This window comes from Elephas maximus, chromosome 3 (genome assembly GCF_024166365.1).
Source record: "Elephas maximus indicus isolate mEleMax1 chromosome 3, mEleMax1 primary haplotype, whole genome shotgun sequence".
NCBI classification, from domain to species: Eukaryota; Metazoa; Chordata; class Mammalia; order Proboscidea; family Elephantidae; genus Elephas; species Elephas maximus.
In genome coordinates this window covers 155,319,513-155,333,576 of record NC_064821.1, presented here as the reverse complement: position 1 = coordinate 155,333,576, position 14,064 = coordinate 155,319,513, and the positions used below count along the sequence as shown (strand labels likewise).

Sequence of the window (14,064 nt, the reverse complement as noted above, 5' to 3'; positions counted from 1 at the left end):
TCCTTCAAATCTTCCCTAGATTCTATCTCCTATGGGAGAAGAACAAACAAATAAGTGTTAGAAGAAATATAAGCAGAATGCTCCTTAGAAGCCAGAATAGTGAGGCTTTGGCTCTCCCACTTTGGGCACATCATTATGAAAGATTAATTGCTAGAAAAGGACATCATATCTGGTAGAGGGTCAGCGAAAACAAGAGAAACCCTCAATGAGATGAACTGATGCAATAGACAAAACAATGTTGAAAGGAGGCACAGACCCTTCCCCAGAGCTGACGGAGAGAGAAAGCCTTCCCCTAAAGCTGGTGCCCTGAATTTGGACTTCTAGCCTCCAAACCTCCAAACATCATGATGGCACAGGACCATGCAGCTTTTCGGTCTGTTATACATAAGATCTCCATGAGTTGCAGCCAACTCGATAGGACCTAACAAAAACATGGGACAAAATCTAAGCTCCTTAACATGGTGCACAAGACCCTTGATGATCTTCCTTCGCCTCCCTGTGTGTCCCTCTCCTACCCTCACCACCTTGAGGTTTGCAAGCTAGGTTGAATGATCTACCTGCAAGTACTCAAATGTGCTATAATCTCACGGGTCCATGTCTTGGTATAATCTGCTTACTCTCCTGAAATATCCCCCACCTACCCCTACCCACATCAGCCTATACTTATATGATTTACATCTTTGGGTCTCATTTTAAATGCTGCCCCTTATGTGAAGCCTCCCTGATTGCTTCAGGCACCTTAAGTCGTTCATATAAACTAATTATATTCAGAGCCTGCCTCCAGGTATATTCATCAAGTTTTGTGGTGATTGTTACTTTGTCTGTCTCCCGCTTTAATTGCAAACTCCTTAAGGGGAAGGAACCATATTTTTCACCTTTGTGAATGGCATTAAATAAATACTTAATGGATGAATGAATCACTCAATGAAAGAATGGATGTATGGTGTCTTTTATGCAATGATAATTTCTTACATTTTTAGTGTTCTTTAGATTAGCAAAGAACCTCAATATTATCTCCTTAAAAATGACAACATATCTCTGAGATAGGGATTATAGCCCATTTATACATAAGAAAACAGGCTCAGAGAGGTTAAGTGACTTGTCAGAGGTCACAGTTTCAATCACACCAAAACTTATGACCTTTCTATTATACCACAGCTCCTTTTCATAATATATTAGATGATTCAGATGTACTCATTCAATGGTCGATAGAATTACAGAGTTTTTACAGCAGAAAACTTCCTTAGTCAACCCTTCTTATTTGAAACATGAGGGACCTGAGTCCAGAGATGTGAAATGGAATTGTTGAAATTTACACCACTCAGTAGTAGCAGAAAAAGGGCTGGAAAATGGCTTCATGGCTCCTAGTACCAACTTGCTAGTTTTTAAATCCAGGCTCTGCCATTCATTGGCTGTTCGGCTTTGGGAAAGTCTTTTGACCGTTCTGTCCCAGTTTCCTAGGTTAATAACTGGAGATAATAATAGTATCTGCCTCACAGAGTTATTATGAGGATTTAAATGAGATAATTCATGGGAAACTCTTAGAAGAGTCTGTGGTGCACAGTGAGCACTTTGCAAACATTAGCTATTAAAACCAGAAAACGAAACCCGTTGCCACTGAGTTGATTCCGACTCATATGACTGAGTAGAACTGCCCCACTCGGTTTCCAGGGAGCACCTGGTGGACACAAACTGCCAACCTTTTGGTTAGCAACTGTAGCTCTTAACCACTACGCCACCAGGGTTTCCATTAGTGATTAAGCATCATCATTTGACTTAAGTGGATTCTTCCCCTTACACCATCAGTAATGTTACAGAGGTGCTAGTATACTGATAACAGTCATGTTCAAAGGACAAAGGTAAAAGACAAAGATGTAATATAATGCATGTGCAGGAATGGTAATAATAATTTATAGGACTGGATGAAACTATGGAAGAATCACAAAAACAAAACTACCCTGAGGTCACAGGCAAGTCGTGTTAGGCTTTTTCTTCCTTGAAACAACCCACTTTTTTTGAGTAGAGGTGAATTAACATGAATCACATTGCAAGTCTGAAACCATTTCTCATCAGTTACTCCCCCTCTTTGAAATCATTAGATTTATTCCACTCTCCAATAACTGAAAAAGATAAATGCACAAATAAAAAAAAAAAATACAACTCCAGCAGTGAGTGTGCACTTTTTTTTTTATCTATGGAAGAACAATTAGATTACGATCACTGTCTCTCCTATTGCGTTCCCTTCAGCTGGTTTTCTCTAGAAGGAGGGATTTTCCAGAGTTCTCATTAATCACACTCATCAGCATTGCATTTAATCATTGATGTGTTTCTAATGTAGCTTTCAGCAGCAGTCAGATTAGGCAAGGTTATGCTGTAGTAACAAAATTGCATTAATTTACAAGAACAAAGGTTTGTTTCTCACTTATGCTTCATGTCATGGCAAGTCGCCTGCAGCTCTGCCCCTCTTCTTACTCTGGGATCAAGCTGACAGGGCAGCCTCCATCTGGAATGTTGTGAGCATCAGTGTAGAGAAACAGAGAATGTGATAAAACGTGAACCAGTTCTTAAAGCTTCTGCCTGGGTATTGACATGCATCACTTCCATTCACCTTCATTGGTCAAAGCAAGTCACATGGCCAAGCCTATTCTCAGCGGGGTAGGGAAGTGGATACTGACGAACATAATACAATCTACAACACATTCCTACTTGGTACAATTATTCTTTTTTTTTTTTTTTTGACCCTACTGAGCTAGGGTGCAATTCTACTTTTCCAAGATCAATATAAATTGTCTTTACATGTTTCCTGATTACTTCTGTGTGACTCCTGATTAGTTCTGTTTTGTTTAAATCTGAGACTGAACATAGTATTACTGTCCCATACGGGACATATTTTGAAAAGGCCAAGTTTTTTTTTTACCACGTTAGGTTAGCAGATCACTACATGAATCCATTCTAAAGCAAATCTTTATGAGTTTCTATGTTGTTTTCCAGTTCTCTATTAGACCAGTGAATGTATCATCTATGTCTTTTCCCCATGGGACCTGGCACTTGTAATAATTATACCTGTCTTAGACTGGGTTCTCTAGAGAAGCAAAACCAGTGAAGCATCTATGTATATATACTTAGAGAGAGAGAGGTTTATATCAAGGAAATGGCTCACGCTGTTGTAGAGGTTGGAAAGTCCCAAGTCCGTGGGTCAGTCTGGAGGCTTCTCCTAACTCACATAACTGCAGGGGCTGTCAAACCCAAGATCAGCAGGTTAGACAACAAGCTTCTGACTCACAGACTCTGTAGGCTGACAAATCCCAAGATTTGCAGGTAAACTGGCAGGCCGCTAGCTAACAGACTGTGGAGGGTGATGAATCCCAAGATGAGCAGGTAAGCTGCTAGCTCAAGTCCCAAGAACTGGAGTCAGATGAACAGAAGCCAGCTGCAGGATCCAGAGCGAGCAGAAGCCCACAAGCCTTGCCAGAAAGTCTACAAATGTTGGATGTAGGCCACACCCTCAAGGAAACTCCCTTTCAACTGATTGGCTACTCACAGCAGATCCCATTATGGAGGTGATCAGATTATATCAGATCTCATCATGGAACTGATTACATCATTATATGACTGCCAACCTACATCATAACTGCCAAACCACTGAGAATCATGACCCATCCAAGTTGACACACATCCTTAATGATTGCAATACCTTTTATGTTTTTATAAATATTTGCTAATAAATTGATAAAAATCAAATTTTAGGGCATCTCTTAGAATAAAAACCATAACCTTGATTCCTAGCTCTATCTCCACCTGCTCTGCAATATAAAAGCAGCAGGTTCATGTCTTGTCTCTGGGTTTAGATAATGATGATGTCACTCAATGGAATTGGTGAGATTGTGAGAGTTCATTATTTAATGACTGTAACCATTTCTCAGAGCATTCTGCAATCCATGTGGCTTATAATACCAAGCTGCCAAAATCAAAGGGAAGGCCAACATTACTTTGGAAGTCATTCGCTCCATGAGTCAGGGAAGAACTAATTTTTGCATGGTTTGACTCACACACAGTTTCCATAATTATGTTAACCAATTTGAGTTTGTATTTTTATCCAAATTACCTACATTCACCTCAACACAGAAACTTATCTCCACGAAACAGACCTGAACAAGAACTGAGGAAAGGCAAATTACTTTCTTCAGGGGGCTCCATAAAATTCACCATTTTGTCAAAATCCATCTATAGCAGTGTTTCCCAAACTTTTTCCTTATTGTGCCATTAGAGATACTTTTTCGACATTTTTTTCCCAATCGCCACCTAAGTGATAACAATATCACAGAAAAACTATATATCTGATTATTGATTATACTCATATCTGCATTTTATATCTGAAAAAGTAAGAGACATTTATCACCCCCATCGAGAATGCATGATCTCAGGACCAAAAAAAAAACAAACCCAGTGCCATTGAGTCCATTCCGACTCATAGCAACCCTCCAGGACAGAGTAGAACTGCCCCATAGAGTTTCCAAGGAGCGCCTGGCAGATTCCAACTGCTGACCCTTTGGACAGGTGCCTAATTCTCAGTCTTGTCCTTCCTGTGCAACGCCTACTTAGTTTACACTTTAGTCATAATGTTCTGCTCTTCTTCCTCAATGTTCCCTGCTGTATTCTCTCACCTCTGAATCTTTGTCATGCTGTGCCTTCCCTTTGCAGTAACCTCCTCATTGTTGTCTATTGATATCCAACCATTTTCCAAGTACCAGATCAAGCCCTACTTGCTCCAAGTAGAATTTTTTCCAAACGTTAATAGTTGGAATTAACCCCTTCACCCTACAACTTTTACATTTATGATTATGTTTATTGTCTTTATTGTAACGTCTCAGTCTTCTTTAGACTAAAATTATTTAAGTATATGACCCCCTCACTAGATTGTAATCTTTTAGCTGGCAAGGACCATTTATCTTCGTATTTCCTACTATTCTTAGCACAAGAATTCATTCGAGACTTCAACCATAAATATTTGTTGTATTGAAAATTATTAATCTGTGGCTTAATTTATTCCTACTAGCATTTTATATTGATGATAGTCTTCAGTGCCAGAGAGCTCATGTCATAAATTAGACACATACATTGACACAGATGCACAAATACACACGTGCCATATACCTTGAGTGGCGGAGTGGGCTATTCCTTCATCTCTCCATCCTTCTGCGTATAAAAAGTGAGGTTCCTTCTTAGAAGGTTTCCTGAATCTATCAGCAGCACCACTGTTCTTCATATTGCACAAATTCAGTACTTCAGAGGCATTGTAATGTCTCCCTCTCCTTCATCCCCCATATCTAAGTAGTCGCCCAAACTTGTTGCTTTCTTCATTTTCCATGAATGTTAGATTTCTGCTTTTCTTCAGGATCCTTTTGCCAGCAGCTTAGCCCAAATCTATGGCATCTCATTCCATGGTTGCTGTCTCTATCCAATGTTCACACTCTCCACATCTCTAGTCATAATCACCTTGAACCCTCATACTCACCCAATAGTGACTTCCTGAAACTTAGACTGTGATTTTATCGTTCTGCTTGGCTGCTTAAGAATCAGCAGATGCTTCAGAATAAATCCAATTATTGCAACATGCTCCTCAAGGTCCTGCTTCAAACGGATTTACCCAACCAACCCTACCAGCCAAGGGTATTTACAAAGAGTATTCTTGGTGAATACTCTTTGTATAGTTAGGCCTATGTCTTTTCGGTCTTCCACACTCTAGGATGAAATTATGTGGCATCTATTTTTAAATTAGTTAAAAAAAATTTTTTTCCAAAAGAATTGATTTCAATACAATTGCTATTGTTTAGACTGCCTTTCTAAGGAACATTCTTGCTAAAGCATTCTAGAAGTTTCAACAATTGTAAAATTTATAGGTTGTGGTCTACCCTAACAATCAGAGAAGTATGGTTGTATCTAAATCCAAAAACCCATTAGCTTCTTAAATTGAAAGTAATATTAAGAGGGGCAAATGTGATCACTTATTTATTCATACATTTTACAAATATTGTCATTCACCTATCATAAGTCAGAGCCCCAGCCAGGTGCTATGAATACAATGGTCAAAATGGGCAGTTTCTACCTCCATGGAGCCTACAGCCTAGCCTGACAGATAAGTCCAAATCTACTCTTAAGCAAGTGTAGAAAGTAGCTTCCATTTGCTTGGGAAGAGATTTACAGGTGGTTTTATCTTTGTAACATGGAGAAGCAATTAAGTGGTGTGCTCCTTCTCTCTTTTATTTTCATATCCGAGGCTATGTTTCTCTTTTTTTCCCTCTGTCTCTCTTTCTCTCACTACCTTCCTCTTATGTATGGATGAATGAAAGAAAGTTCTCCCCTGCCCCGTCGACTATTACCTCATTCAACTACAGAAGAGAAGACTGAAGAGACAATGCTCCAGTATACTTAAGCAAGACTATCTGGAGAATTGCCAGACTTTCTTGGAAACTCATAGCAGGGAATCATTGACAAGAAGCTAATGGAAGTTTTCATGCCTAAAGATTTACTCCCTATGGACTTTTCAAAATAAACTAGCTAAGTAGAATAGTAGGTATCTAAGAAACCAAGCCTTATTTCATGTTTTGGAGGACATTTTTTCCATTCTACAGTTTAACATGTACTCTATAAAAGATATGAATTTAGAGAGAATATTTTAAATTCAAATCTATGAATTTTCTAGGTTTCACCAGAAAAAATGCAGCAAGATCAAAAAGAGCTGCTAGTTAAACTAGTATTTTTCTGTAATCTCAGCTTGTTTTATGGTATTCCCAAATGCAATCGCCTAGAAGACATAGAGTGAAAGAATTTTTTTTCCGTTTTCCTTCCCTGCTCCAAAGTCAAATCTAAAATGTGTTCAACTTTTCGGCCACCCTACATTACCATAAAATTGGAAAATCCTAAATTTTCTCAACGCTTATGAACATGCATCCACAAAGTGAAACCTCCAAATAATAGCTTATCAATCCTTGCAATCTACAAGGCACTTCTACTATTCCTTGCTCTTGCAACACCTCTCCCCTTCCCCCGCCAGGAGTTGGGATTTATTGTTCCCAATTGGAGGATTAGGATACTAAAGCACAAGGCCAACCAGTTAGTAAGTGCTGGAGCCACAATCTAATTATTTAATCTTCTGAACCCAAGCCCTTTGTTCATTCAGAACTGCATGCTTCCTCAGCCTCTTTAAAGGAAACACTTTGTTCCCTTTACTGATCTCAGTTGTCCATAAAAAAGCAAAGTAATCCAACAGTCAGGATACATGAGGAGGACAGAGGAACCCCTAATTTTTCTTTTGACAGTTATTGAATGACCAGGAGATGAAGCAAATGGTCTATGGGCCTCCAGATTGCCTCCTGTGAAATAGACATTCTCATTGCCTTCAAGAGAAGGCAGTGAGAGCAGGAAGGGAGGAGATGAGAATGGGAAGGCATATCACATGGTAACTGCTCTTGAAAGATGAGGAGCTGACTTCAGCCTTTCCAACTGTGTGGTATAGCACAGACCTTGGCAGATGGTATGAACAAATGCAGAGTGGCTAAGAAGAGATGGTTAGCAGGATTCCAACAGAATACCAACAAGCATTTCTTATTGGCTATGAATCTAGCATCAGGCAGAGCAACAGCAGCCTGACACACTGAGTCTATTAGTCAACTCTGGTTGAACTCCCATGTATGCTAAGCACAGTACCGGTGCAGTGTGAGTTTATCTGAGAGGATAAGGGATCTAAAGAACAAAGTGCCCATAAAGTACTTTGAGCTCTTTATAGACAAGTACTGCTACTATGGGACTCCATCAGCAATGACTGTCTGTGGTACTAGAAGGGAGATGTTAACTCTGTATTATAGTAAGCTTGTTTTGCTTACACCTACAAGAATTAAAAAATAGTGACTGATAAATCTGACTCACTAAATAGACATAGTTTATAATCTCACTCTCACTAGTACGCAAGGAGAAGGGTTTAACAGCATCATTTCTTTTCTTTCTATGTCATAACTTAGAGATTGGTCACCTTCATCATATGCTTTACGAGCTATGTTCTTCCTTTTTCCCCAAAGACCTGCAATGAAGAGCTCTGCCTCCAGATATGATCTTCCCTTCTTCCCCTTTTAGCTATCTCTTCACCAATCCTTTTGCTAATATCCCCTTTCCATTCTTGTGCACACCATTACACAGATACTTCCAAATTTAAGAAAGTTTAAGATATAAAAAAAATTGAAATTAGAAATGTAATAACCATGAATGATGTTTGCAAATATTTCCTTAGTGTTACAAAAGATTTAACATAGAGTATAAATAATCGTCTTCCAAAATATATTTTAAATGTACTTGTTGTTGTTGTTGTTAGGTGTTGTTGAGTCAGTTCCAACTCATAGAGACCCTATGCACAACAGAACTCAACACTGCCTGGTCCTGCACCATCCTCACAATCGTTGTTATGCTTGAGCCCATTGTTGCTGCCACTGTGTCGATCTACCTCATTGAGGGTCTTCCTCTTTTCTGCTGACTCTCTATTTTACCAAGCATGATGTCCTTCTTCAGGGACTGATCCCTCCTGATAACATGTCGTGCCATTCTTGCTCCTAAGGAGCATTCTTTTTTTTTATATATAATAATTTTTATTGAGCTTTAAGTGAACGTTTACAAATCAAGTCAGTCTGTCACATATAAGCTTATATACACCTTACTCCTAAGGAGCATTCTTGTTGTACTTCTTCCAAGACAGATTTGTTCGTTCTTTTGGCAGTCCAGGGTATATTCAATATTCTTCAGGAACACCACAATTCAAAGTCATACTCAGTGAGTCAAGATGCACTCTAAGGGAGATAGTTTAGGGGTGGACTAACCGGCACCCATCTCGTTTATAGATCTTCACTCCTTCTAATTAGCTGGCCAGAAGAAGGATCTATTGGAGAGGCCCTGGCTATATGGAGGCACGGAACTTGGTTACCCTGATAAATAATCCCTGGCAGCGCAATTCAAGTACCACACCTTCCAGAGCCAATATTTGTAAGAAGTGTATTTTGTTCCAACTAAGACTGCAAGACTCAGTATCTAAAGTAAAAAGACTCTTCAGTACACACCTTAGAAGAGAGATAAAAATTGTCCTGCACAGGGAGGGTCCTGGGTTTGAGCCAGTTGAATCTCCCTAACTAACACACGAGACAAACAACGGGGCCCAAGGCAAAAAGACAATATTTCTTAACCAGATCTTGACCAAAACAAACAGAAAAAACATGCAGGGATCGAGACAAAAGACCAGATGGAGACCTGTGCCCTCATGCAGGTGGGGACTCGGCCTCTGGACAGTGACAGGCTCCCAGGTGTCCTCCGGATGCAGGGATCAAGGGCTGTGCTCTCATGCAGGTGGGGACTCAGCCCCAGGACACAGCGAGATCACCACAAGGCCTACACCCATTACAGAGGACACAATCCACCACTTAGTAGCTATTCCAAAATAAAACTTAAAATAGGTACGTATTTCACTGCGCTGTCAGAATGTTTCTGTACTCCAACGAGGGACTTGCGGGTTGTCTGGTCAGGGTTGATGCCGCCCAGAAAGTCCTTCAGAGGAGGTTTCAGGACCTAACTTACCCGGAGCCCTAGTGTCCACTGTGTCTCACCTGGGGTACCAAAATGAAGTGGTCAACTAATAGGTTCTTGACAAGCAGACTGGTGAACTGAAGTCAACCAGAGGCAGGGTTGGAAGAACAGAAAAGTTTATTCACAGTTTGCAAACTGGGAGCCAGGCAGGGTCTCAGGACCTAAGGCTGCCTGCTCAGCTTAACCAGGGTAGATTCACTCTTTTTATAGGGAGTAATTTTTTTTTTTAATATACATATGCATGAACAGAGAGGGGAGGATCTTCAGTCTTGTGATGTGTGCGCAGTCCTCATAATTTTATAAATAAGTTTTTGCACATGGCTCTAAAAATATTGTGCATAACCCTAAAAAAATGGCGATGGCTCGCTACTGCCACCCGAGGTAGGACGTATTTCAGGGAAACTCAGAGTTAGTGCATCTGCTCTTTGGCCTCCTGCTAGGAGAAGAGAAGAAACCTGGGGAATCAACCAGTCTGGGTGAAGCGCTGGAAAGGTTGTAATAAAAATGTAGCCAGAGTAGACTTTTCTGAAAAACAGCCATTATGAGATACCCTTAATAACACTCTCATGGCTGCCTGCTTCAATTCCGTGCCTTCTTCCAGGTTTCCCACCTGATTGGCTTGTGGGAAAAAACAGACAAGCATAATTTAGGAGTCACACCTAAGGCCTGAAAGGCTACCAAATTGTTCTTCTGCTCACAGACCTAGATGAACCCATATCACACATACAGTTTATTTTCCCAATATAAAAGAATATACATACTGATACACTTTTTTTCCACTTCTATGGAGTTCTTACCCAGTATTCTGACATCATAAATGATTACAGTTTATCTTCTATTTCCAGACCCTCCACAATCCTTAAATATCTAGCAACACTCATCTAGCTGCTTCAGAGAGACCAGAAAAAGTCATTTCTATGTTTTGATCTTCTGAAATACATCCAGGTCAAAGGAATCTGTCACTATTAACAGGTCCCAGGTATGCTTAGTACCACCCTCAGTACTGCTATCACAATATTTACCACTTTTTTTTTTTTGCCCACCTACTCATCCAACACCGTGTCCAAAAAACCACCAATATCAAAAAAAATTAAAAAGGAGAATATTGCAGCATCTCTCCTCTTCCTCTCTTAGGCTCAAGTTTATCAATTGTTTCTTTTCCTTCCATGACTCCTCTTAATGTTCAAATGACAATAAGCAAGCACTTCCACTATCGCATACCCAGATGCCATTTAGCAGTAAACAGGGTAATTGCTGGTATCCAGGATGGTCAAGGTTAAGCAGACAAACACTACCATGCAGTAGGTGTTTGGTTGGCTCTGCAGTGGCTTGCTTGGCATGTGGCGTCTGCAAATACATTGTACCCTCCCACCATTGTGGACAGCTTGGCCTGAATTAAAAGGAAAGGCCTGCATTTTAACTTACTTTATGGTAAGACATCTCAGAAAATATCCCACATTGTATGCTCATCTCCTTCCTTTGTCCTCCCTTTCCTCCATTTCTTGCTGTCCTCAGTCTGAGCTGGGGTTGGGGGGAGGTGGGAAGAGCTGGCAGGAGATGGGGGCAGCGGTGCGGGCGAGCCGCCCGCCCACCCCTTCACTGCTATCAAGCCACTGACTTGCAGCCTGTGACCCACTCAGGCCAGCAACCCTAGTCAGAAGTACTACACCGTGATCAAGAGCTTGACGGTGCAGGACCCAGGCCATGGCAACCCCGCTTACATTCTGCATAGACCATGGGCGCTACGGGATGGAGTCACCCAAGGCCGAGGCCGCAGGCCAGGTGGTGGCCTCACTGCCCAAACACGGAGTTCCTGATCATCTGGGCTGTGATCCTCAAATGGGGTTCTTTGTTCCTCCTAATAGCAGTGTATCACCTTGCTGCAGAGGGGAAATTGTACATTTAAAGAGAAAATACCATGGCCTGCTTTCCACGATGCAGTTGCTGTAGTCATCTATAATAATAAAGCCAAAGAGGAGCCAGTCACCATGATTCATCCAGGCACTGGAGATATTATTGCTGTCGTGATTACAGAATTGAGGGGTATGGATATTTTGAGTTATCTGGAAAAAAAAATCTCTGTACAAATGACAACAGCTGCTGGAGCTCGTATGCCAACAAAGAACTTCAGCTGTAGCTCTCTAGTCTTCATGTCAATATCCTTTACTGTTTTGGTGATTATCTCTTCAGCATGGCTCACATTCTACTTCATTCAGAAGATCAGGTACACAAATGCAAGTGACAGGAACCAGCGTCGTCTAGAAGATGCAGCCCAGAAGGCCATCAGCAAATTGACAACCAGGACAGTAAAAAAGGTGATAAGGAAACATACCCTGACTTTGATCACTGTGCAATCTGCATACAGAGCTATAAGCAGAATGATATTGTCCTAATTCTCCCCTGCAAGCATGTTTTCCTCAAATCCTGCATAGATCCCTGGTTTAGTGAAAACTGTACCTGTCCTGTGTGCAAACTTAATATTTTGAAGGCTCTGGGAATTGTGCCAAATTTGCCATGTATTGATAATAGAACATTTGATATGGAAAGGCTCACCAGAACCCAAGCAGTTAACCAAAAATCAGCCTTGGTGACGTTGCCAGCAACTGCTCCCTTGGCCTCGAGCCACTTTGAAGTTTGGGGATATCGCCTCTTCCTCAGAATGGGGAACGTACTCCTAGAACAGGCGAAATCCGAGGATCCAAGGTGGCAGCTCTAACTGCTGGGACCCTGCTGCTCCTGACAGGCGTCCGGGCAGCATCTTGGGTCATTGTGACTGTTCTACTCAAGAGGAATCAGAAGCAGCTGTATCTGGTGCAGGTCAGCCCAGGGGACTCTCCGCTCATGTTGTTTGATCAGACAAGAGGGACATGGTGGCTGCTGTGCTCCTCGTGCTCCAATGCCAGGGTGGCCAGGCTCAGCTGTGAGGAAATGGGCTTCCTGAGGGCACTGGCCCACTCAGAGCTAGACGGGCAGATGGCACACTGGGCTTCTGAGTTGATGAGGGAAAGTTTTCCCATTGCTGGAGCTTGCTAGAGGTCATCTCTGTGTGTGACTGTCCCAGGGGTTATTTTTTGGCTACCATCTGCCAAGACTGTGGCTGCAGGAAACTGCCTGTAGATCGCATTGTGGGATGCCAGGACACCAGCCTGGGAAAGTGGCCATGGCAGGTCAGTCTTCCCTATAATGGGGCACACCTCTGTGGGGGGTCCCTACTGTCCAGAGACGGGGTGTTGACGGCTGCCCACTGCTTCCCTGAGCAGAACCAGGTTCTGTTCAGATGGTGCGTGTTTGCTGGTGCAGTGGCCCAGGCCTCGCCCTATGGCCTGCAGCTGGGAATACAGACAGTGGTCTACCATAGGGGCTGTCTTCCCTTCTGTGATTCCAACAGTGAGGAGAACAGCAATGACACTGCCGTTGTCCACATTTCCAGCCCCCTACCCCTAATTTTTTTTTTTTTTTTTTTTTACCCTTTACGGAGTACATCTAGCCCGTGTGCCTCCCGGCTGCTGGCCAGGCCCTGGTGGATGGCAAGCTGTGCACCATGACTGGCTGGGGTAACACGCATTACTATGGGGAGTCGCTGCTCTCTGCTATGAAGCCACCAAAAGGGAGACTCTGACCTGGGGCTGCTCAAATGACTCCTGGGCTCTGGGGTGGAGGGACCCTGAAGGACCTGCGGTGGGCACCAGGAGGGAAAGGGGTTGTGCATGCTCCCATCTCTGGCCAGCCTTGCCTGCATGACCCCAGGCCAACAGGCTGGGATAGTCCAGGATGCTTGAGTCCCCGTAATCAGCAATAATATCTGCAACAGCCCAGACTTCTATGGGAATCAGATGAAGCCCAAGATATTCTGTGCTGGCTACCTAGAAGGTAGCACTGATGCCTGCTAGGGTGACAGGAGCAACCCCTTCGTATATGAGGACAGCATCTCTTGGACCCCACGATGGCAGTTGTGTGGCATTGTCAGATGGGGCACTACCTGCACGTTGGCCCAGAAGCCAGGTGTCTACAACAAAGTCAGCTACTTCTGGGAGTAGATCTTCCAGGCCATAAAGACTCACTCCAAAGACAGTGGCATGGTGACCCAGCTCTGACCTGAGACTTCCCAAGTGGAAACCACTCATCCCTGGTACCACCCAAGTCACACCCTCCTGATGCATATGTCAATATTTCCCAGCCCTACATGGACCTGTATGGCTAGGCTAGGCTTAGGCTAGGTTTAGGCTAAACCTTTAGGGAACGTATTACATATTTACATTTCCCATTCTCTATAGTGGCATAAAAGGAGCTATGTAGGTGGAAATGGTTAAGCACTCAGTTTATAACCTGAAGGTTAGCGGTTCCAAACTTACCCAGTGGCTCCATGGGAGAAAGACCTCACCATTTGCTTCTGAAAAGATTACAGCCAAGAAAACTTCTTGGGGCAGTACCCTGGTGATATAG

At 42.4% G+C, this 14,064-nt stretch overlaps 1 pseudogene; it reads left to right on the top strand.

Annotated features, from left to right (window-relative positions):
- Nucleotides 1-13,715, top strand: part of LOC126071375 (uncharacterized) — a 28,472-nt pseudogene extending 14,757 nt beyond the window's left edge.
- Nucleotides 13,716-14,064: the final 349 nt, after the last annotated feature.